At 34.7% G+C, this 26,935-nt stretch overlaps 1 long non-coding RNA gene across 2 annotated transcripts in view; it reads right to left on the bottom strand.

The window, feature by feature from the left end:
- Positions 1-2,254: 2,254 nt before the first annotated feature.
- Positions 2,255-26,935, bottom strand: part of LOC141381182 (uncharacterized) — a 33,446-nt gene continuing 8,765 nt past the window's right edge. For both annotated transcript variants that reach the window (XR_012400937.1, XR_012400938.1), the window contains exons 2-4: positions 23,640-23,734; positions 22,560-22,649; positions 2,255-3,669 (exon numbers count right to left, since the gene is read on the bottom strand). This is a non-coding gene — a long non-coding RNA (uncharacterized lncRNA). The remainder of the gene's footprint in view (positions 3,670-22,559; positions 22,650-23,639; positions 23,735-26,935) is intronic.

The raw sequence follows: 26,935 nt of genomic DNA, 5'->3' as shown, positions 1-26,935 counted from the left end.
GTATGTGTTCGTACACATATTATTACATTGTAATTTTACTTGTAGATCTGCTTAACACTATACTCTGAGACTGAATGCGTTTCACAAATTTAATTTAATTGCCTTTCATCTCAACGGCCTTTCGCTCCCTCTCCATTAATCTCTTTTGAATTATTCATGTTGTTTTTTAATTATTTCAAAGCAAAAAATGCTCTCGAATGAGATCAAATATTTTATCTGTAAACACTTTGGCCCATTGCTTTTGTTTGTAAAATCAACTAAAATGCCTAGTTTGTCTCATTTTCTTCTTTTGCTGAGCTCTGACCAGTTTAAAACTAATAAATCATTGCTTTGTGAAGAATATAGTTATTTGAAATGTTTCAAGGTCTTTCAGCAGAACACAAAATGAATACAGTAAATGTTGTTGAAAAAATTTGAAAAACATGAATAAATAACAGATAACACAAATAACACAATCTGGAGATTATGATGCATTACAAGAAAGTACATCTATGTTTTAAAGTATACAATTTTAACCATTTAACAGCCATTGTAACTGCCTAGGTTGTTAACCTTTTGTCAAAATAGATTATCACCAAAACAAAAAAAGCTAAAATTTGCTTAGAGTGGTGTCAGGAACCTAATTTAAGCAAATAAACTGATCAAAATGTATTTTTATTTGTAGATTAGAAGGTTAACGTGTAAAGGGGTTAAAGGGTCTTGAAACACCAAAACACGCTTGAGATGTTGACAGACTATTTGTCCCATGTTGCTAAAAACAGTATTAGGACACATGTTTCACTAAAAAGTGAAATTGGTTGTTTGTGTTATTTTAAGCAAATTAGTTTTTCTGGTTTAAACAGTATTTTTGAAGGAAAGTCACATCGATGAAATCATTGTGTACATTAAGCGTGGAGATTGGCTGTGTGTACCAGCCGGTGATGTCATTGAGTTTTCAGCACATCTGTTCATTAATTAATGAGAAAGACTTGGTTCGAACCAATCAGCGTGCTCTATTGTGAACGAGATGCAACTTCATTAATATGCATGATTCAGCTTTGATAACTTTTTACCTGTTACAGTGTTTAGACAATGTTGCCCACCGTAATTTAAACAACAACAAGAAGAAGAATTGTTCGGAGACATGGGTTGTCAGGGTTGAGTTTATAAATGTGCCACAATGAGGGTTTTGTTTTCATTCCCCTGTGTTGAGAGCACAGTTTGCGTGTGGACCCACATGTGTGGATTACAGTGGTCTGTTAACACGACAAAAATATGTTTGTAAAGAAAACTTTTTTTTTTACCCGAGAGCATTTTTACTCATCTCAGAGTGGAAGACGCGGTTCCAGTTTGTGTTGTTTGTCCTGTTTCTTCGGATTTGGTATGTGTGATCAATGTTTGTTGTTTATGTTTATTCAGATGGCAAAGTTATGGTCAGCAGTAGATCAGTTTTTGAAGACCTTTTTACAGTTTACAGTGATATCACTACAATATTACAGACTGAAAATCCTCCACTTCCACACAACTCTCAGGTCCACTGCAACTGCTACTCTCCGAATCACCATCTCCCCTGCATTTGTGTTGCCGGTTTGAAAATCAGCTGTAGTGCACGTAATGAAACTCCCCTTTTCACGCAAACGCAACCAGACTCTCCCACCCAAACAAAGCTGGACTCGGCCACTTTCCTGACTTTTTATTTTTCCCAAACTAGGGGTGTGAAAACACCCTGCAGAGCCGGAGGATGGGGGAAATTCATGGCTTTTAAACAAGTGGACACTTGTCTATTTACTTTACACTGTAAAAATAATCTGTAAATTAACAGTTGCTCATATTTTGTGTTCTGCTTTTGTTCTTCCTCTTTTCTTTTATTCATGCTTTTGAATTCAATTAGTGATATTTAACCTTGTTTTCAACAACATTTGATTATAAAAGTGACTCTTGTTGACATTTTCAATTAATAAACTAATAAAGCTAATAAACTGCCAGTACTTTGTTATTTATTTCTGCAATTTATATATATATATATATATATATATATATATATATATATATATATATATATATATATATATATATATATATATATATATATATATATATATATATATATTTTTTTTTTTTTTAATTTATTTTTTTTTTTTCATTTTTTTAAATTTTTATTTATTATGTATTATAAGGTTTCAAACTTCTAAAATGTCAATCAAAAGTCACTCTGTTAAAATGTAGCGATGAATTTCTAACATCAAAAGTTGACAGAGCAGAGATCAAGGTTCCATAAAGCAATTCATAACCATATATTTTTTTTCACATTTTTCACATTTTTTTTTTTTAAAAGGAAACATTGATAAATTTCTCAATTAAGAAAAATTACAGTATACAGGGGAACAAAATAGGAATAAGATGTTGCTCGGTTGATTGCTCTTTTCAAAAACTCAGAAATATTACTTAGCGTTTCATAAATAATTATTTTAACAGATGACTTAGTTTTCACTTTTGCATGATCTTCCTTAGCATCCTAAAATAAAACCAGATCAAAATCAAAACATCCATAAATAATGATTCATTTTGCAAAAAGTTAATCTAACCCTAAAACACTAAAGCAATGCAGGGCAAAATTCATATCATACAGAAAAAAAAAACAAACAAAAAAAACTAACAACTGAGAAAACATCTTCATAGTTTAACACACGCATGCAAATCTGCACCACACATGCAGAAATGCTCACACATAGAGAAATGCTCACACAGAGAAATGCTCTGCAAACAGTGAGGACTCTAAGAATGTTTGTGTGTGTGTGTGTGTGTGTGTAGTTAATCTAATGTAGATGTTTTTATTTATTTATTTTCTAAATATTTGTCTTTTTCTAATTTGGATGTGATGTCTTAACTTGTAACATGTTTGAGTTGTCAGCCACCATATGCATTAGTAAAATGTTCAAAAGTTTCCTGCAAGATGTTTAACTTTGCCATCATGTTTCAGTGCCTTTCAGCTTGTCATTTCTTGTAGCTGCGACGTTTCATTTTAAAAGCAAAAAGACAGGATTTCATCTTAGAGCGAGACTGGAAAAAAAGTACCGCACAGCTACGCACATACATTCTGGCATACATACAGACTTTTGATGAATCAAATTATGCTGCTGAAATAGATGTGTGACTGAAGCAAAGTGCATAGCATTTCCTCCACCCCACCCCCAGTGTTATTGTATTACACACAATATTTCACCTCTCTGATTCAAACGAAAGTGAAGAGGAGAGAGAGGGGAAAAAAAAAAAAAAAAATCACCTTTACCTTCTCAAACACTGCCTTTCAAATTCAAATAATGGTTTCATGCATTTCTCTTTAAAGCCTCTTGACTGAGATTGATGTCTTGAAAAGCTATATGATGAAGGGGTTGACCTTTCTTTTAAGAAGCAGAAAAAAAGAGAATCCAAACAACAATTTCCCCACCTTTTCTGTTGTATTCTCTTCTTCCTCGGTGGTCTGGGACTTTACAAAAGCGATCCACAGATGTGTGCGAGCATGTGAGAAATGATCAAATTCGACATGCAGGAAGCCTTCATTCAGATACAATAGATGGCTACACTGGGTGTCAAGAGGGTGTCAGTCGGCTGAGGATTACGGTTTGAAGTGTTGCTCTTCTGTAGATAAGATATCTCCAGGCGACAGCTGCTTAAGGTGATCGGAGAATGCTGCGGAAATTCAACCAGAAAAAAAAGAAAATTATACAGTGGCGAGAATGAAACACGAATGAAGGTTTACAAAGCAAAAAGGCATGCTTTTGAAAGTCATTTCGAGGGCTGCCGTATTCTCTTAGGGGTGATTTATTAAAAGAATATCTGATGAAACATCAGATACTATTAAAGATGACTAGGACTTGGCTAATTTATTATTGTTATTATTGTTTTTGAAATGGTCTACACTATTTTCTAACTGTACTACTCGATAGAAAATATAAAACACATTTGTCCAAAATACAACAATTAATTCATCATAAAGTGGCTAATAATCATGAGAATGCTAGTAAGAGCATTTGCCCAAGTATCTCTAATATATCTCAACCATTAAAACATATATTGATTAACATGCTGTATGTTGGTTATTTTATTTTATTCAATTCAATTTTATTTGTATAGAACTTTTACAATGTAGATTGTGTCAAAGCAGCTTCACATAAAAGATCATAGTAAATTGAAATGGTGTAGTTTAGTATTTTACTGTATTTTCATAATCAATAAATAATGAATAATCACGATCAGCATTTTTTTCAACAATCTATGTTCCATCTGTGGTAAAATACAAACAAACTAACATATCAAACTAACATATGTTAGTTTGTTTGTATTTTACCACAGATGGAACATAGATTGTTGAAAAAAAATGCTGATCGTGATTATTCATTATCTATTTACAATTCAGATGCAAAACCCTTTAAATGCCAAAATCTCTCTTTTATAATAAGCATTTTTTTCAGCCTCATATGTTTTTGATTGGCTATTTCAATTAAAAGGCAATGAAAATAACGTTCGAGGTTACAGAAGTAACCCTTCGTTCCCTGAGGAGGGGAACGGAAGTGCTATAAGTGGATTTGATTTGAAAATCCACGAATGGGAGGATTTGGTTCAGAAACCGCTTGTCTGAAAGAGTATTGAACGGGCCAATGAATGCAATGAATTGGCAGGGTAAGCTTGCACAGGTGTGCTTCATTGCCAATTATCCCAGCATATAAGCACACCTGGAGCGAGCAAACGCCATCCTTTTAAGCTGAAGAGACTTTCAAACAGCTAAGGGACAGTCATTATGGCGACGGAGTATAGCACTTCCGTTCCCCTCCTCGGGGAACGAAGGGTTACTTCTGTAACCTCAAACGTTCCCCTTCGGTTTGGGAACTTCAGTGCTATAAGTGGATTTGATTTGAAAATCCACGAATGGGAGAACTATGGAAAGCGCCATAATGACTGCACCTTACCAACGCCCCCGATGAGGGTATAGTCAAGCGAGCGTGACGCACCCACATCATGGGAGTCGCGGTCCTCCAACGTGTCCCTGGCCCTAATTTAGCCTACTTCAACAGAAGTCTTACGGATTTAGATATATTTTTTGCCCGAGTGCCCGCTGCAGAGCAGGGGACAACTGGGGTGTTTCGCCCTTTTGCAAAGGCCAGCCGCGATCTTTACTGCGCAACAGTCATGGCATCGCAATGACGACATGAACTGCCTGCGAGCAGCACATTAACATGCTGGATCCCCCAGGCATGTAATGCAGTGCCCGTGCCCATCATCCGAGGACAGAAAACCACCGCATCCAGAAACGCACAGTCGGAGCGCCGTCCTGAAAAAAACGTGCTGCACAAGTGTGTTGCTCTTTCTGTGAAGTTTGCAACTTTATACGCACTGCTCTGGAGGACCGGACCCAAAGAACGCCAGGCAAGGGAGAAACCCAGCTCGACCGTCTGCCACTGCGTGTACACACTCTGTACCGGGAGAATGCTCTCATTCGCTCAGAATCGCTGGTCACAGCAAGAGGAACCCTCATCGACTCGATCAGAAAGTCTCTGAAGCAAAAAGGATGGCGTTTGCTCGCTCCAGGTGTGCTTATATGCTGGGATAATTGGCAATGAAGCACACCTGTGCAAGCTTACGCTGCCAATTCATTGCATTCATTGGCCTGTTCAATACTCTTTTAGACAAGCGGCTTCTGAACCGAATCCTCCCATTCGTGGATTTTTAAATCAAATCCACTTATAGCACTGAAGTTCCCCAACTGAAGGGGAACTTGTCATAAGTGATATAACTGGTCATAAACACAGGATCCTGAATAAAAAGGCTCATTTTAGAAGAATGTTTCAGACGGGACATCACACTGAAATCCTCTGATCTGAGCCAGTGTAACATTAAAGATACTTGGACATACTCTGAATGTAACAGTAAGCAACTACCTAGAGCAGATCTACTCTGAGATTTTCATGACAGTGTTATGCAGTTGTCACTGAAAAATCTCATCAAGAAAATATGAAACCATTAAAAAAAAATAATAATAATCTTAATAATTATCAGCTTTCAGCAAGCTTGCTGCCAGTTCTGCTCAGCAAATCAAAAAATCTAGTATCTCGAGATCTGGGTAGAGACTGAATGGGGTTACACACAGAATCTTTCTGGTTACGCAATCTCTGGTTACACAAATTAAGATGACTTTCGTTGATGTTAACACAAGAGGACAGCACTACAAATAGCTGTAAATGTGGTCTAAGTTGAGTTTTTCCCACTTTTAGCCAATAACAAAAGGTTAAAAAAAAAAGAAAAAAAAAGTGCATTCAATCTGCTATTGTAATGTAAATGCTCATTTGAAAAAGTCACAAAAGACTATACCTGCTTTCTGTCTATACGGACCTAACTCATGATTGCTTTAGGTTTGTTTTTATTTTTATGATATTCCCTTCAGGATGATATCTTCAATAGTATGATGTTTCATTAGATATTCTTTTAATAAGAATATAACTTTGTTAAAAAGGTTTAATTATTATTGTTTATTATTGACATATCTACACCATTTTATAACTGTACTAAAATCAAAAGAAAATATAAATGGATAAATTGTTTACATTTATTTAAATCACATTTACATCAAGAAACCTATCATAAAGTGTCTAATAATCATGAGAATGCTATACAAGCATTTTTCCAAGTTGATTATTTTACTTTATTTTTTATAATTAATAAATAATGAATTAATTTAATAATGAATCATCACTATCAGCATTTTTTCAACAATCCATGTTCTATCTGTGGTAGCAAAATACATAAACATCTCTTTATGTATGAACAGTTTAGATGCAAACCCTCTAAATGCCATCTAAAATTATCTTTTAAAATGAGCATTTTTTTCTTCCTCCTATGTTTATGATTGGTTATTTCACTTTAAAAGCAATGCAAATGACACATTGATTGTCATAAAAGTGAAATAACTGGTCAAACACAGGGTCCTGACAAGAAACTTTTAGACGACGCGTTCACATCTGAACTTTTATATGTACTGATCAAGCCAATGGTAATATCTGATACTCAGGGCATATGCTCTGAATGTAATAGTAAGCAACTACCTAGAGCAGATCTACTCTGAAAACTGCATAAGAATACTTTGAAAATCTCATTAAGAAAACATGAAACCAATCAAACCAAAAAATAATCCCAATATTTATCAGCTTTCAGCACGCTGGCTGCCAGTTCTGCTCTCCGAATTAAAAAGTCTAGTTAAGTATCTGCAGATCTGGGTAGATCCAGAATGGGGCTACACACCGAATCTTTCTTAATCTCTGCTTAAACTAATTAAGATGACTTTTTGTCTGAACACAAGCAGACAGTGCTACAAATAGCTGTAAACAGGGTCTAAGTTTGAGCTTCTACACTTTCAGCCAATACCTAAGGTAAATAAAAGTAAATGCATTAAATCTGCTATTGTAGTGTAAATGCTTATTTAAAAAAGCCACAAAAGACTTTTCTACACTGACCTAACACATCGATTTAGGGTTTTGCTTCTATGTATACTGCTCATGTCTACATTTATAGTATTTCAATCAGTTGCCCATTAAAAACCAGCTCATGTGGATTTAAAAAAAAATCTGAATCTGTGTGCTAGTGTCCTCTGGAGGTTGAATTTTTTTGGCCATTCCCACATACATTGACTGAAATGAAATATGCTTTGTTTCCTGCCAAGGCAACAGAAAGTGCCAAAATATAATTGGGTAAACTGGCGGTGGGCGAAGTTATATAGACCTAAACAAAGACAGACATTTTCACATGGAACAAAGATTTTCAATAACTGACTTCAGCATTGTTTTTCAGAGAAACAAGTACGTCTACTTAGCATGTTTCCTAAACATCTGCATTTTATAGTATTTTTAGCCTTTATACAAATGTAAAAAAAAAAAAATCTGTTTATAAATTAATAGGTGTTTTTTGTTTATTTACGGAATGAAATGCATTATGAGAGTTTTATCTCTGCTCTGTTAAACCGCAGTATTGCATTTTCAACATCAAAAGTTGACTGTGACTTTAATTAGCATTTTTATAGTTTAAGAAAGGACATGGTTTAAGAAATAACAAAGGAAGTCTGTAAAATAATAGAAAAAAAGTGTTGGCAGTTTATAACCAGGTTTTTGTGCCATTGAAAACTGAAATTACCAAAACTAAAAATGGAATTTTGGTCAAAAGACTAAAGCTGCGTCCCAAATCGCATACTTATGCACTATTCTACGCTATTTTGTAGTATAAATAGTGTAAGTAGTGTGTTCACACTGAAAACTCTAACAATAATAAGTGCACTTTAATTACCCGGATGTTGCACTTATTCAGCCAGTAAAATGAAGTGTGTAATGATGGACACTTCACGCACTCAACGACCGCAGGTTTGCCTACGTAGCGGAAGGGGCGGAGCTATCAGACGCACATGTTGGATAACTTTATTTATTTTGGATAGTGAAAGCAAAATTCTCCTACGAGAGTGATTATAGCTTCCCGATAGTGAATGCGGTAATACTCATGGCAGGTATTATTTCATAATTCGGTTGTTTATTTCACTGATTGATTTGGCAACTGTCAAACGTCATTAGGGAAACGGTTTGAATTTCCGCTTAGTAAAAAAAACATAAGTGTGCCATTTGGGACAACACTACATACATATACTATCCTGTTGAGTGTGTAAGTGCATAAGTACATAGTGCATGAGTGCATAGTGTATAGTGTGCCATTTGGGACGCAGCTTAAGACTAAAATGAAATCAAAAATTGCTGTCAACTGGTGATGAGGTGTATGACCTTAAAGGGTCAGGAAATACCAAAACACATTTTTTGAGCTGTTGACTGTCATATAAGTGTCCCACACTGCTAAAAACACTATTAGGACACATATTTCACTAAAAAGTGAAAATTGGTTGTTTTTGCGTTATTTCGAGCAAATTCGTACTTCCGGTTTAAAAACAAATTTTTGAAGCTACGTCATGGCCATGAGATCTTAGCATTTCTCATCTGCGAATGGTGAGATTTGGATTTGCTGCTCGTCTCCTTTTAATAAAGATGCTGCTCTAGTTGCTGTTGATTGTCCTATATCTGTAGATTTGGTAAGTGAGTGACCAGTGGTCTTTGTTTATTCAGATAGCAAAGTTAGTTCGTATCGAACTAACCATTACACAGAGTGCAAACATGTTAGCACCACAACCAAACTATTACCGTCGTGTATGGATTTTCACCGTACTTTGTGACCGGAATAACACACACTGCTTTCTGACGTTACCTGCCGAGTCCATCTAAGTTTCCGGGAAATGCAGAGGCTTTTTTTCTCTCATTCCCCATGCGGTAACAAACATTGCATGAAAAATACACGCTTAGAGCAGTTCCTCGAATCAAATATCTCGTTTGTCGAGAGGGGCATGAATGAAATTCCTGAACAAAACAGCCAAACTGCGGTTAAAGTCCACCATTTAATATTTTGTCAAATAATTCGATTACTGATGTCCAAGTAAACACAGTCACTTTCTCCCCTGTGTGTGTGTGTGTGTGTGTGTGTGTGTGTTTTGACTCTTTTGGCACGTGCCCAAATCGACAATCCCATATCATCTCCTCCAATACTCCCCCCTAAACAGAGCTGGATATGCCCACTTTTTCTGACTTTTCCAAAATAGAGATGTGAAAATACCCTGCTGAAACAAAGGGGTTTCATGGCCCCCTTAAACGATAAATGCACTCTATAAATACACTGTAAAAAAAGTCTGTAAATGTGTAATGGTGTAAGAGTCAAAAGCATAACTTTAATCTTTTTTTTTTAAATGCCAGTAATTTGATCAATATGATTGTAATTTTGGGTCCCACTTTATATTAAGTGTCCCTAACTACTATGTACTTACATCAAAAAAATAAATACAATGTAGTTACTGTATTTATAATGTATTTGAGAACACTTGTGGGGCTTTTGAGTTGGAATAGAGGTTGGGTTATGAACAGGTTTGGTGGCATGGGTAGGTTTAAGGGTAGGTTAAGGTGTAAGGGATGGTCAACAGTGTATTTACAAATGTAATTACAAAAGTTAATTACAGATGTAATTACATACATGCATTTAATCAAGCATAAGTACACAGTAAATACATGCATTTACACAATAAGTACATTGTAACAAACGATTAATTTCTATGTAAGTACATATTAGTTAAGGCCACTTAATATAAAGTGGGACCTAATTTTGTTACCCTCATGCTTAGATTTACTTTCAGACTAAAATACACAAAGTGCACATATCATAATAGACAATTACCAAGACAGCCACCTAAGCTGAATGAGTCGTGCACTCTGATGTTGATGCACTCAAGCATTTTATGCACTCAAGTACAATATAGTGTATGATTAAAGTTGTGCTCATTTTTGTACATAGACACACAAACTGTAAACTATTATTTATCATTGACCATCATCATCACCATCAGCGTGATAGTGATGCAATCTAGGTTGACAGTAAATTTGATCTTTGGTAAGGTAAGGTGATAATCTGTCTGTGAGTGTTGAAATAGCCACATCTGTGACTGGTTACAGCATTGATCTGTGTGATGTGAAGCATGATTACAGTGTCAGGACCTTTTAAAATACAGTTGGAAGCTGAATGAGATGGGTTTGTCCATAAAATCATCAAGCTGGGGAATGGACAGTAAGAGCCTTGTGATTGTCACTACGGTAGTTTTGCGAATCCATATACCAATTTCTACTGACTGAAAAAGCTCCTTTACAAGAAGATGATTGGCAATGATGTAAGGTGCCAGGAAATGACCTTGAAAGGCAATGCAGTCCACACAGATCAAAAGACAGATCTTCATTTTAGACTAAAAGCATATAGGTTTACGGCCTTCGTTGAGAAGGAAATGAATGCTTTTGCCTTTCTGTGATGTGCAAATGCATCACTATTCTACACTACGTCTCAGGTACACTTCTGTAAAAAGCAATTAGTTACTTTATGTAAGAATGGGAGGAAACTTGTTTTAAGAAAAGAAACAAGTAGACCATTTTAAAAAGTGAGTAAACGTGACATGCCTTGGAATGGTTCATTTGACATAAATAACTGACTTCAAAATAACCTATAAATATTGACTTGCAAAGGAAAAGCAGGTTTGCAGCTTTCTAACATTTTTTAAAATGTTATATATATATATATATATATATATATATATATATATATATATATATATATATAAACCTGCTGTAATTCATTACAAACACACACTGTTAAAAACATTAACAGCTTCTGAAAGACGATTTTTATTATAGGTTCTCTTTAAGTAGGAAAATAAACAAAAATTATCTTTTTTTTATATTTGGGTGACATGGTTTAATTTAATTTGATTTATGCTAAACTAAAATTACTAAAGTTAATCTGAACTCATACTAAACAATAATGTTTAATTTCAGAAGTCAGTTCTGAAATAAACTCAGAATTCTGCTGAATTACTTTCAATTCACTTTTGTCATCTGTCACAACCTTTTACAATTTAAACAATAAAACTTGTTTGGATTTGTAATAGCTAAGCTTTTTCTGGCTGTGTACTGGCTCAAACTCATGTCTAATATTCATCAAAATACAGACACAGTGCATGTATGCTTGTGTGTAATGTTATATATATATATATATATATATATATATATATATATATATATATATATATATATATATATATATATATATATATATATATATATATATATATATATATATATATAGTATGCATGCATCAAAAAAAAAAACATTGACAGTGCACACAATGAGGTTACTTTTTTCTAATTCATGAACACATTTATATTACACATAAGATAATTGTACTGATTAAGCAATGTTTATTTGCAAAAGTACATTGGAAAAAGAGAACAACTTAAGTGTCAATTAACCATTTAGAAAAAGTTGTGGTTTATTCTAGCAGCTGTGTTCCCACATCTCCTTAAAACAAATCATCAGTTAAAAAGGAACCGAAATTAATATACTAGGCTAACAAAAAATTATTTTCCCAGGCAGGGTTTGCTTTCTTTGCTGTTTGATGGATGATTATTTTTTTTAAGGACACTTTTACATTATAAGCACCTAGTTACATGCTTTCAATGGCAACACTGCTTGTAATTGCTTCCTCTTAGCAGCTCATTTGCATTTAAAAGGGACACAAACAAAACAGAATGTCATTGCTTACACCTGAATAGGTGCAAATTTTACAAGATATGATCTGTGGGGTATCTTGAGCTTAAATTTCACAGACACATTCTGGGGACACCAAATATTTAGTTATTTTTTTTTTTATAACATGTTCCATAATATTTTATGCCATAGGCCGTCTTTTAAAGAAGTGTTTTAATTATCTTAGCCACCGCTATATGCCATTTCGATCTCCCTCCCATCAGAAATCCATCAGCGTGCGAGTGGCCAGTCGCACAAGCACAAACCAAACGAAGCCCTCTGCTTTCACACCAAACAACAGCATCCAGATGGCTGTTAGTCACAGTCACTTCCTTTCATCCAAGAAAACTGCCTGATTCTGCTCTTCTGTGTAGCTGCCATCCATGCGTAAACACTCTTCGACTCTGGAAAAGACATCACAACTCTGTGACAACGGGGTCTTTGATGGAAAATATGGGTTTAAGCCTCAAACAGCTTTGTGGCGAAAACCAGCGCTGACAGATTTGGGAACTCAGCTCTCAGTCTCTGACAGGCTGACTCTGTAAAGCCAAGCTGCTAGTTTCCTTTAAATGCTAAATTAATAATAATAGCTCTGACTTCGCTAAATGACAGGCCCGATTTTCATGCCGACTGTATCCATTTCGGGGGATATTTTGCTGGGATAAGAAAAAGCAGATGCGTTTTATTTTAACATCCCGAATAAGTGAAGGGGCGTTCATTTATTTGGAATTTATTACTTCATTCTCAAACACATTTTGCAGCATTTCTACTTGCCATTTTCGGCTAATCTCACTTGAGCCTCTACAATCATGTTTCTTGATATGGAAAGTGACTTTATATTACAGTCCTATATTACATTATACCACAGTGTACTACCCAGAATGCTTGCAGCAGGGTACAATAAACAGAACAAATTTGAGTGGTTGTTCATGTTTTACATTTAATTACATGTATGGAGCTTTTCACACTATGCTAAACCTCATTTCAAGAGTTCACACTTAGCTGATGATTGGTCATAAGCTAGTTTGGCATGCTGTCCCGGGAGAGAGCCCCGAGCTCAAAAGATCCTCAAGTCCGGAGCTCCCTCCCGTTGCAGGGCGAGAGGGGAGTTTAAACTTGGGTAGATCTCGAGAACCCCCCCTCCTGTGCGTAAGGATTGCTAAGGTGATGTGTTGCTGACAGAAATGAATTTGGTGCTAATTTAGTTTAGTCAATTTACTTAGTCTCATGTTTTTGGGGGTGTGGGAGGAAACCAAGGGACCCGGGGAAAACCCACGCAAGCACGGGGAGAACATGAACTCCGCACGAAAATGCTGACCGGTTGGGTGGATACCCGAGTCGGAGGCATTTTTTGCTGTAAGGCCACTAGTGCTAGCCACTGGGCCGCCGTGCTGCCCTGTAGAAAAAGAGGAGAAGGTGTGGAAGGGGGGGATTCTTCAAGACGAAGATGACTAAAAGTAAGATGTTTGGTTATTTATACTGGGTTAGGAATAGCCTGATTGGTGGTTCGTACATTAGCTTGACTTAGAGCCAGCCGTGTCAATCATTAGCACGTGATCCTCTCAAAATTAGTTTATGAATAAACTTCACTTGCTGTTGTAAACCCTTATTGTAACCTGGGTAAAACTTTTCACAAGGTTGCTCATTTACAAAAAACATGCACAAATCATCTCAAAAAAAAAAAAAAAAAAAACTCTGTATTTTAGCATTTCCTCACACTCGTCAAACATATACTGCTCTCTATAGATGTCTATAGATGTGACTTGATAGATTCTCCAGCAATGTCAAGTGTGTCATTCTCAAACTCAGTTCAAACACCAATTATATATAGACACACAGCACAACCCTCACATAAAATCAGCTGCAAATGAAGAAACACACATTTAAATTAAAAAAAAAAAAAAAAAAAAAAAGTAGGTTGAGATAATTCTTTTCTTGCAGTAAACTGTACAGGTTATCATATATTTAGGATACATTTTTTTGCAGAATGCAAAATGCAGTGCTCTGGTGTGTTTTATTGCACGTTTCATAAGGCAAAACCACTAGAGGGTGCTGTCTATATTTTTAGATTAAAGCCTGGTTTATACTTCTGCAGAGTAATCGCCGTGACCCATGGTGCATGCCCAGGGGCGCAACTGCACATTTACTGATGGTTATGCGGCTTCAACTTTTGCGCCCCCCCCCCCCCCCATCTCATACCAGCCCATATTTCTTTTCAATTTAATTTTCCCTCACTAAAAGATTATAGCACCTTGACTAGCCTTGCTTTTGCTTTTTGTACTACATTTGTCAAAACAAAATGATAGACATGGTAATCCTAAAGGGCAAAAGAACATTGCAATTACTTCTCACATGTATACTTTGAGAAGTGTAAGGTCTGTCTTTGCAAGAACAATTGACTGAAACTGCTAAAAGTGAAATAAAAAAGACTGTCAAATGTTTAGTGTAAAAAAAAAAACAGAAACAAACTGTGTGAAATGTTCTATTTAATTGAAATGTTATGACTTTGTTTGTAGCTAAAATTAAAATAGTTTTGAGCTAAGAAGTTACCAAAAGGCCTGATGAATTAATATGATACATAATAAATTCATAAAAACATGTATATGGTATGAAAAATGGGGGGAGGGGTGGAATGATTTTTTTAATTTAATAAAATACAATATTATACAAGTATAAAATGCTAAATAAACATTTTTAACAAAAAATATATATATATATATTATTTGAAACTTTTAATATGGATAATTTCAAAAATAGTTTTGGCACAATGGCGCCCCCAGTGTTTGGTGCCCCTATGCGCCGCATATACTGCATACCCCCTTTTTGCGCCACTGTGCATGCCTTGTGCTTAGCTATGCATTTATACTTTTGCGTGCTGTATGTGTGGCTCTGCAATAACACTTCCGAAACGCTAGCTGGTAGTAGGTTATGTTCATCTGTGTCAAGTTTCTTCACAGGTGTTTTGATTTTTTCTGAACTCTATCTAAATGTACAAGTAGCTAAAACTCTCTCATTCTAAAGCAGGAACTGGCATACGTGCAACAACATTCATAAAGGTAAACACAAAACAAAAGTTTCCATCAGGAGCACCTTCATGGGACTTGGCGCTCTCAGCATTGCCTACACTTGGCACAGCTACCAAGCTGACAAATCACAGAGCTTGCGCCGCTACGTATGGTTACCATTTTTGAGAGGCACGTGTCAGTATCAGCCACGGCAAGGGCTATGTGACCGTGAGAAGGCTGTGCTAGACCATACACTGTGGTTGAAGCAGAATAAATCAGCCTTTAGCAAATCTGTAACGCATAGTCGCAGTCACACTTGAGTTTGGGCAAATCATGTCAGACAGTGCTGCGTAAAGGTATGGAATAAAAACGCACACATTTTACATTTCTGCACAGACGGGTGACGTTTACACCCTCTATTTGTCTCACATGTATGTGACGCCCAAAAAAAAAAGAAAAAAAAAGGCTTGTGTTTCGGCTCTACAGCATTCGCATGCCTATGAACCATTAAATATTTAGACTATAAATGAAAAAAAAAAAAAAATCTCACTCAAACTAAATTAATAATAATAATAATAATAATAATAATAATAATAACAACAACAATAATGTTATTAATACTACTATTAACACTACTACTACTACTACTACTACTACTAATAATAATGTTATTAATAACAACAACAACAATAATAATAATAATAATAATAATATTGCTGGAAGGGCATCCGCTGCGTAAAACATACGCTGGATAAGCATTTTATTCCGCTGTTGTAACCCCAGATTAATAAAGGGACTAAGCCGAAAAGAAAGAAAATGAATGTAGAACAACAACAACAACAACAACAACAACAAACAACAACATGCATTTCTAGACACTCAAAGAGCTTTACACATTTTTGGGGGGAATCTCATCCATAACCAGGATGTACAGTACATGTGGATTTATTTTTGTTGTTGTTAGTATATGATGATTTATTTTTGTTGCTGTGATTGATTCTACATGTTTTTATTGCATGATTTATAATTAATGGTGCCAATTAGGTTCCAATTAATTTAAAAAGTTTGTGGTTGTTTTAAAGTGGCGTGTTTCCTTTTCCAGCCAGAAACAGTGACAGTAAGGGTAAAACAGAGTCCATACGCTATTTCTGTCTTTGCCCAATTAAAATCAAAGACTTACATATGAATGGAAGTCAATGTGTCAAAATGTGCAATGTGACAATGGCTTTATTTATGGCAATGTTTCTCAACCACGTTCCTGGTGGACCACCAATGCTGCAGGTTGAGGTTTTCTTTGTCTATCACAGGGCTTTCAGTTAATGAGCTGACAATCTTAATCTGGTCTGTTTGGTTAAGGAAACAGTTGCTGTGTTCCAATTTGCATACGATCCATCCTGAACTACAACCTCGAGTAAAAAGTGTAAAACTACAAACATGGCGAGACCAACTGTCAAGTAGAGATGCTTTGGTATAGGTGTTTGAATGTCTGTTAATTAATATCTAGCCAACTATATTACAACAGTTATATTCCATCTGCAACAACAATGTGAACTTATATCAAGATATGTTTGGACATTAACTTTTAAATGAATTACCCAAAGACCTGAGGAGATTTCTCTGTATGAAAGGCTCATGAATGGGAGATTACCCTGCTGCTGCTTCTGCAATAAGGCAAGTCATTAAATATGAAAGAAATGTGGATGATATTTCGAGATGATTGACAGGGTACATAACTAAACACAACGATCTGTTAAGATACGTTTAGATACATCACTTAAAGTACTTAAGTGTTAAGTTAAGCATATTAGGATTATTAGAATCTTTATAGTATAAAAACTTGAGGGGTTACAATTCAAAGTATAATTTTAGCTGTAAATTTCCATTAAATTCCCCTTAAATTGTGGTTAAAATTTTTTTGTATGTTTATTCTGCATTAATTTATTTAATTGTATAGATTAAAACCATCATTTAAACCATGGTCACAGTTGTTTGTTCAATGTTGACAAAGCAAATATGATTTCAAAAGCAGTATTTGAAGAATATTTGGATTTCTTATTAAATCATGAGGTCACAAAAGTTACAAAACCCTTCTGACAGATGCCATGGAGAGAAGCAAGATAATATGACAGACATTCGTGACGTTCAGTGCGAGACATTTAGACTTTCTGCACGTACCTAATCATAACCAATGGACATAGCAACATGATTTAATTTAATGTGCTGTAAAGCTTTAGTGCCTTAAATGCATTTTAGTTGAAAGCTAATATTACTCACAGCCTTTATTTTTAATTAGGCAAAGACAGAAATAGCGAATGAACTCAGTTTTACCCTTACTGTCACTTTTTCTGGCTGGAATATAAAAATGCACCACTTTAAAACAACAACAACTTTAACAAACAAATTAATTAGTTGGAACATAAGTAGTGGCATTATAAATCATGTAATATATTGAAATCATAAAAAAAATAATAATAATAAATTAACAAGGTTGCCTATTTTTTCTAGCCAATGTGTGTTTAACATGCAAAGAAATGGATAGATAAGATTGATAAGACCAAGGAAGGACATTTAGATGCAAAGTTTCGGTATAAAATGATTAACGTTAACCTCATTCCGTCACCACAGTATCCACATTTTCATGTAATTTTGGGCGTTTCATTTTTAATTATTCGACTTTAACTGCATGTTTTTAGCAGTTTCACTTTCACTAGGCAACATAATTGTTCATGCCCTGATGATAAACTAAAGTATTGGATGAAAATATGATTTATGGACCGGTGGAAGGGTGTTGCTTTAATAGAATTTGATGTCCCAATATGAATGGAAAGAAAAAACATCCACATATGTACCTTCAGTGGACCTCTTAATGCTTATGTCCTTGTGGCACTGAAATTCAAATGCTGATTCGGTAAACAAGGATCAAACTAAATTGTTTCAAATTTATAATTAATGTTCTCAACTGTCAGCAATACAACTTTTTAATGAGTACAATTGTTTGTAATCATTAATTTATTATTATAATTTTCCAATTTCCACATTTGTAATGCCTGTATTTTGGACATTTATTTTTTTTTTTGCGGTTCACTTAGAATCCTATATGGAAATCATTAATTTTTTTTTTCATTGGCATTGATTGTTTTGAAATTCAAAATGGCATTAACATGCCTGTGTTTTTTATTTCTGTAATAAATAGGGTTTTAAAGCCAACAGTTTGAGGATCTTGGTTTATTGCAGGTACATTGTTTACATAAAGAAATGGATTACAAGCTAAACAAAAATGCTAATAGACAATCATATTTTGCATTTAAAAGTTTCTTTGTCTGGAGTTTACATAAATTTGACATTTTACTTTGGAATAGCCAAAATGACAAGTTTTAGTCAAATGTGAAATTTAATTTAATTAGTTATTTTTTTTAATCGATTGACAGCACTAATTATAACTAAATATATTTATTCAGTTTGAGTGAGTTATTATGTTGTCCAAATATTTATCCAAATATTAAATTCTTAAATCAAGAAGCATTTTCTACACAAGTAAAAAATATTTATAATAAGAAATAAGTCAAAATAAAATCAGGTTTTTCATTTAAATAGGCTAAATTATCAGCCAGCAGGCTAAATAAATACATGTTTGAAATAAGTATATTTCACTTACCCTGTTGTCACATTATTTTGCTGGTGGTTTTGATTTAGGAATTTTTAGATATTTGGAGTAGAAATGAGACGAGTAAAAAGCATTTTTGCAGTGTATTGTTGCAACACAGGCTCATTGTGAATACGTAGCCCCGTATACATTTCTGAAGATTGCGAATTATGTATCCAGAGGTCTGGACAGCTGCATTTCTTCTTTAAAATTAATGCGTCGAGGCAGTATGACAATGCCAACTTCTGTTTTTTTTCTGAAAGAAAAGTAAGCTGACTGCTTCTGTTTGCATGGCTTTTCCGCTGTTAATAGTTTACCAGCATACGTTGGCAAACTAAAGACACAGAGAGGACTTGATCATGGAAACAGGGTTCGAGATGGGTGGAGAACAGTTCCAGTAAGCAGGTAAAACAAAAAGGCAAAAAATTAAATAAACAAGTAAATAACAGGGTTATGTGATATGATCTGAATACATGGTAACATCACGCAAGGGCTTTTTTTCTGGATTGCTTTTTAAAACACTTTTGGTTGCATTTAGGAAAGTGGGTGGGCGGGTCAATCAGTGCTTTTGAAAACACTATCGGTTGAGTATAGGGAAGTGGGTGGATCAGAGGAATCAGTCAATCGGTCAGTCAGTCGACATCGGCCTCTGGAGGATTCACGCGAGAACAGTAAAGAAATTTAAGATCTGACGAAGGGTACACAGAAGCCTCTGGTGGATTAAAAAAAAAAAATAATAAAATAAATAATAAAAAAGTACCTCCTGGGACCTATTTCACGCTGTCAAGAAATGCATGCAGAGGTATGCATCCATAATGAGCCTTGGTTGGTTTTATTAACAACCAGGCACGTGCACACATAGGGCTCAACCTGTGCAGTGCACATGCCCTTTTTAGTCTTGGATAGAAAGTGCCCTTCCAAAATGATCAAAAGTGCCCCCGCGACGCGGCACACCTTCGGTCCCGGCCTTCAGTAGGCGCGCGACAACACCGCTCTTGAGTACGCGCACGACAACACAGCTGATCAGTACGCGCGCGATAACACCGCTCTTCAGTACGCGCGTATCCCCCTGCTGTTCAAAAAATTTTTCCTGCACATGCCCTTTGGACGGTCTCTGCACGGGCCTGTTAACAACCATTGCATTCCAAGAAGCAATGTTAAATAGAAGTTACATACAGTATTGTGGATATAATTTGTATTCGTTTGCTCTTCGACTAGTCTTACAATGTAGGTGTGACTTGAAAATCAGTCAAGCGATCACCCTTTATACCTCCAGCCAAATGTTTCCACCCTGTCTAAATCCATTTTGAGATTATGTTGTCACCAGACTGATCTCATAACGCCTGAATCTATAAGACAACTAAAGAGACTGCCTTTGTCAAATCTACCCGTGCTCATGTCAGGTCTTTTATTTTTTTTGTATCTATATTTTTTTTTACCCCAAGGATAAACATTGGAAGTTTCTCATGTGTATAAGAGCTCAACAGATGGCCCTTGTGTTTGTCATTGAGACTGCTGGATCTGATCCAATCCTGGCCACCGTCCCGGAGCCTCTTCCAACCTTCCTTCATCCAGTCATCGCTAACAGATTCACCAAAGAAACCCTGGAATGGCCATTCATGTTCCTCAGAGAGCGCTGTTTCATGGCACATTAGGAAAGTACGGTCTCATTTGAAGAGGCTTTGAAAGATTTCTTACGAGTATAATTCTCACTAAATGGAGTTGGATTTATGCTCAAGACAAAAAAGAACTGATTAGCCTCTGGGGCAGGGTAATTATGGTTAGCTAACTTGAAATAGAAGCAAAAAACTACAACTGCTTTTAGTATTTAAAAAATAATTGACCTAACGCTAGCAAAATTTTTAATTAAAATGTAAAATATGAGTTTTAAATTCAAGGGATTAAATGACAAACATTAGTATATCAAGCAAGACTGCTGCACTGTAAAAATGCTGGGTTCCACACATTTCCCTCTTGTTTTCTAAATACATATCAAATTGAGTTAACTTAAGTGTTTAGAAATTTCAGTGGATTGAACATAATTTTTTTTTTAAGTTGTCCCAAAAAGTCAAGAAAAGAAAACATAAGAACTGTTTGTGTTTTAATTAGGCAGTTTGAACAAGCAGCAAAATAACTGTGTGTGTGAGTAATGAATATAATGCATTTAATATACTGAACTGCATCTTCATTTTGTAGGATCTCGTAACTTTAAATAGTTTGGATTTATTGTTTATGTTGGAAAGCATCATGAAAATGTGCTGTTTTTAATTTAAAGTGCACTTTTGTGAATTATGTGTTACATTGTGGAGTTTTTGATATCCACCAATATCATATGTACTCTCATGTAATTTTTCGCAAATAATTATAAATAATTTTATTATAAATAATTTAATTTTTATTTTTATAAAAAAAGGTTTTATTTAATTTATTTTTTGAATTATGCACTTTTGTGAAGTATGTGTTGCATTGTGGAGTTTAATATTTGCTTTTATCTTATGTACTTTGATTCTTTGAATTTTTTTTTTTTTACAAATTATAATATTTTATTTATTAGAAATGTTAAATTTAATTATTATTTTTTTTAATTAAGCACACTTTTGTGATGAGTTGCATTGCAGAGTTTTTAATATTTGCCTGTCATATGTACTTTGATTCTCACATAATTTGTAAAACAAATAATTGTAGTTAATTTAATTATTACAAACAATTACATTTTATTATTATTTTTTAAATAGTCGTTAGCTTTTGTGAAGTATCTGTTGCATTGTGGAATTTTAAATATGTGCTTATATCTTGTTTTAATTTTCACATAATTTTTAAAATTTGTATTTCACATTATTTTATTATACAAAGGTTTTATTTAATATAATTTAATTAATTTTGTCCTTTGTGAAGTATGTGTTGCATTGTGTAGATTTAAATATCTGCCTATAACATATGCATTTGATTCTCACATAATATATATAACATTTTTTATTTTTATTTGATATAAATGTTTAATTCAATTTAATTTAATTACATTTTTCAATTTATAGCTGTAAATGTGAAATGAAAGGTTTGAGTTGTAGCCCAAGTAGTTGAGCTGTTTCCTGTCTGCGATCTTGTTCAAATAAAAGTGTTAAACAACATGAATGATAAATGATATCATAAGTGCCCCACAGGACAGCTCTTAACCTTTAGACATTCTTTAGTCTTAATCCCTCTGATCTCAGTCGTTTTAGTAAAATCACACAACACAAAGCTCTAAAACTGATGAAATTTTAAATGGCTGCATCTCAAGTCGGAGAGGAAATTTTATTTCTTGTCAGAAAGTCAGTTTTACACTTGGAACAGGTCACAGAGAAAAGGTTTTTAAAGTTGTAAATAAAAATTATTAAAGCACATTTACCAAAACAACTGCTTTTTATCTTAAAATTATGTTTAGTTGTCAGGTACTAACAATTTCGTTTGTAATTCTGAAAGATTAACTTGCAATTCATTTTCCTTTTCATTTTATATGATTTATGGGAGCAACTTACACTCAGTTAAAATAGCTGGGTTAAAAATATCCCAACATATAACCCCAACATATAAGTTACTATAGCACCTTCCCAACTATGGGTTATTTAAACACAGTGCTTTGGGTTATTTTGATTAAATGTTTTTGTTTTTTTTTCTTTCCATTCTGGTATTACTATTGCTACTATTACAATATAGTTTCTTAGCAAATGGACAGTGTTGTTAATAAAAAGGCAACATACCTCAACCAAGACAGGACGCGACATCGGGTTGATGTCTCCACTGGGTCCTAATGGGAAGAATGACGGACTCTCAACTAGGTGTTCCATTTTCTTAAAAAAAACAAATAAATGGTAGAGATGAACACGGGACGTAGAGAAAGCAGTTTGTCAATTTTCTATAGGCTTAAGCACGCGTTTGTGTCATCAATAATTAGAGGGCTTGTGAAAGGGATATAAAAATCATGACACGGAGAGTTAATTTAATAAAAGACAATAATATTATTGCGTTAGAGCTTAAATAAACTTTATAACGCAAAAACAACACACGCATAATAATACAGCTGTTTTGCGTCCGTTAAATTTGGTGACTGTTAAATATTATATTAAATAAATAACCCAATAAAAGTTAGAAATAACCCAAAAAAGCACCAAATATTTTTAACTCAACCATTCAGTTAAATAAATAACTTAACATTTTTAATGTATTAATGCATAAGCAATCAATGAAGTGTCTTAGAAAACGGAATACAGTATGTGTTATTATCTTTCGTTGTCAAACTATTGTATACCACAATTTTAAGGAAACTTGTTAAAATTAACTAATTACTTTCAGCAGATCATGAATACTGATATGGCACACAAAATATTAATATATAGTTGGAAAAGCAAAAAGAAAAGAATGTACAGAAAAACAGTAAACTCAAAACAGGTCTTGTAATTAAAGTCAATAAAACACCAAGAGTAAAGCTGCGGTCACACTAGAGTTTGTGCGGAGTCGTGTGGAGCTGCGAAAAGGGGTGGGATTAAACAAGATGAAGACATTAAAAAAGCGAGCGAATGCTCCATGTTTAAAGTTTCTGTCCAGAGAGGTCATTTTTTGATCCTCGATTGGTCTCCCGCAGTCAAGTGACGCGATTTTGCAGGTCAGAGTTTACCAAGCTCGAACTTTGCACCACAGCAACCTGCGAAACTTGACGCATGACCCTGCATTTCCGGTCTGACGCATTCGTGTGCGAATGAATGGAAGTCTGTGGGTGGAAAAGCCTAGTGTGACCTCAGCTTAAGGCTATTTCATGACATAAAGTACAAGTGTAAACATACCTCTTGTTAAATTTCCACTGCAGTAATGGGTTGTCATGCAGGCTTGTTTGTTTGAAATGTTTCTGTTCCTCCTCTTTTGAATGTGAGCACAACATCTTGGACAAACGAGACACAGGTGAAAGCAATCAGTACACAATGTGACAAACAAGGGCTGTGGACCCTTTTCACAAGACTGTTTTAACGGTCATCATACTCTTAAATTCTTGAAAGTTTTTAATATTTCGATTTTTTAAAAAAGCATGAACATTTATATGCATTCATGTATATATTATATCATCTTTGTGTAAAATTACAAAAAAAAAATAAATAAATTACCGCGTGTGAGGTGTTATGCAGCGTTTATGGGGCTGAGAGTAAATTTGATGTTATTCTCTCCTCTGGCTGCAGTTATCAGTCTCACAAATTTTTTCCTTTTTCTGAAAGTCTTGATAATACCATCAAGGAGTTTTTCTTTTATTGTTTTAGCAAATAGGGTTGTAAAAAAATATTTGTTGTATTCTCCCATTCACACTGCACTCTAAGTTTACCCAACTATGATGGCTTCAGCTACTGAGAAACCTGAAAATGTGAAAGGGATCCATTAATCAATTCCATTTTTAGAAATAAATAAAAAATACAATTAAATTACATTTAATACAATAAAATTGCAAATTCCCTGTCAATAAAACTCTTTTGGACTATGCCAATACAAACACATTTTAAAGTGTTTGTATTTTATATTTTTGTTTTGTTAATTCCTAACCCTTCTGCTCATATAGATTTTTTTTTTCTCTGTGATGATATCACATTAAGTTTACAGTTTTCAGTAGTGATCTGCATTTTAGGAACAATAAAGTTTTGGGAAGTAGAATAAAGTATTTATTGTAAAAGACGTTTATTGATTAATTGGTTTGTTTGTGTATTTATGCGTTAATAAATAATATGTACTCACACTACATTCTGTTACACATCCTCACTCTCAGAAATAAAGGTATAGGAGCTGTCACTGGGCCAGTACCTTTTCAAAAGGTACACATTTGTACCTGAAGGGACCATAATGCTACTTCAAAGGTACTTTTTAGGTACATTTGGGTAATACTATGCACCTTTTAGGCACCACTGTGGACTTTTTGAGTACAAATATGTATGTTTTGAAAATGTACTCCCAGTGACAGCTCTTGTATCTTTATTTCTGAGAGTGTACTGTACAAATATATTATCAAGCTGGATGCAGAAACATACAATATTTATAAGAGATGTAAGTGTAAGATTAAGCCCGAGCCTGATGGACAGTAGTGCAGGAAGACACTTTTTAAACACTTTAATTCTGTACAGCTTCGACATATCTGCCCAATCTTATTAAAAAAGGCTTTTACTTACTTTGGCATCTAGTGCCTGGAGCATTATTGCAAAAAAGAGAGGAAAAAAAGTTGTTTAAGTTTTAAAAGGTTTTATGGAAATGTGTTCTGTGGGTGTAATTGCACTAACTGCATTGCACTTTAGATGTTATTGTCTAAATCTCAGAGGGTTGATCCTTTATGGCCCTTGCACTGATTAATTTAAAACTAGTAATGCAACAGTTAGTTCCGCTGCTTGAATTTCAATATCCAGGATGTTCAGAGAGTCAGCGCGTACAGTTAAAACAGCATTAGGACTTTTTATTGTTTCCATCCTGAGCTTTGGCATTTGACGAATTCCAGACTAAAGTATGTAGGTGTTACAGATTAAAAGTTTAACAGAAACCAATTATTCTTTAGTGTTTACACTGATAACTGAAAGTGGGTTTAGTTGATACTGAATCCGAGGGGTACATCTTTTGAGGTTATTATCATTATTAATGCAACGACTTGAATATAATGCTCAATTATAAAATTTATAAATGTGTCACGGTGGCGCAGTGGTTAGCACGATCGCCTCACAGCAAAAAGGTCGCTGATTCAAGTCCCGGCTGGGTCAGTTGGCATTTCTGTGTGGAGTTTGCATGTTCTCTTAGTGTTTGATCACATTTGCACACATTTTGATAAACGGTCTTGGATAAAATTCAAATGTTTAGTGACAAGGCAGCACTGGCAATTTAAAAATAATTTTTAACCAGCCAAAGTGGCTAGTGGGCTTGTCTGTCTAACCCACCACAGGTGAATTCTTCCTGCATTTGGTGGGTTGGTGGGTGTTAACGTCAATCCCTGGACGTTAGTCATGTTTTTGAATCTGCCACTACACTGACACATAGGCATTTGTAGCTCCACCCTCTTTTCAAAAGAGGACTGGGAGAGCGATCTAATTTGAATTTAAATTAAAAGTCACCAAAATGGTACAATTAGGATCAAAGCCTGAAAGGGGCTGTTTCAAAGAGTTAGAAAATATTGTTTTTGGGGTATTTTGAGCTGAAACTTCCCATACACACTCTAGGGACATCAGACACTCATTTTACTTCTTGTATAAAGGGGCACAATAGGTCACCTTTAAGTAAAAAGACTTTAAAATGCATTAAAAGTTTTGTTACTTGCTTAATACAAACATTTATCTCAATTTTGAAAATTTTGATGCAAAATCATCAAAATTGTAAAGGGAAAATATTTTTCTGTCTTGTTTTCTTGAAAAAAGAATGAATACAAATAGTTAGATTTATATATAACAAGAAAGAAAATCTGTTTGTGAGGTTTTATAGATTTCAAAATGTTCTATTTCGCATACTTACGTTTTTAATTTTTTAAAAAATTATTTTATTTTTCCCAAATAAACAAAATTAAAACTGTTAAACATATATTTGCTACACAGTTAAATACCCCTATGACACCTACACTTTAGATTTAGTTGTTGGAGTCTGTGAAGAAAAAAAAAAGGTTAATAGCTTGTTCACACCAATATTGTTAAGTTGTTGTCATATTGTTCGTTTATTCATTCATTTTCTTGTCAGCTTAGTCCCTTTTTTAATTCGGGTGATGAACCGCCAACTTATCCAGCAAGTTTTTTTTACGCTGTGGATGCCCTTCCAGCCACAACCCATCTCTGGGAAACATCCACACACGTTCACACACACACTCATACACTACGGACAATTTAGCCTACCAAATTCACCTGTACCGCATGTCTTTGGACTGTGGGGTAAACCGGAGCACCCGGAGGAAAATCTCCACGCGAACGCAGGAAGAACATGCAAACTCCACACAGAAATGGCAAATGAGCCGAGGCTCGAACCAGCGACCTTCTTGCTGTAAGGCGACAGCACTACCTACTGCACCACTGCTTCGCCCTTCATTTATTCATTCATTCATTCATTCATTTATTCATTCATTCATTCAATTTCTTTTTGGCTT

This window comes from Danio rerio, chromosome 3, assembly GCF_049306965.1.
Source record: "Danio rerio strain Tuebingen ecotype United States chromosome 3, GRCz12tu, whole genome shotgun sequence".
NCBI classification, from domain to species: Eukaryota; Metazoa; Chordata; class Actinopteri; order Cypriniformes; family Danionidae; genus Danio; species Danio rerio.
This window is presented reverse-complemented; position numbering and strand designations above follow the sequence as displayed.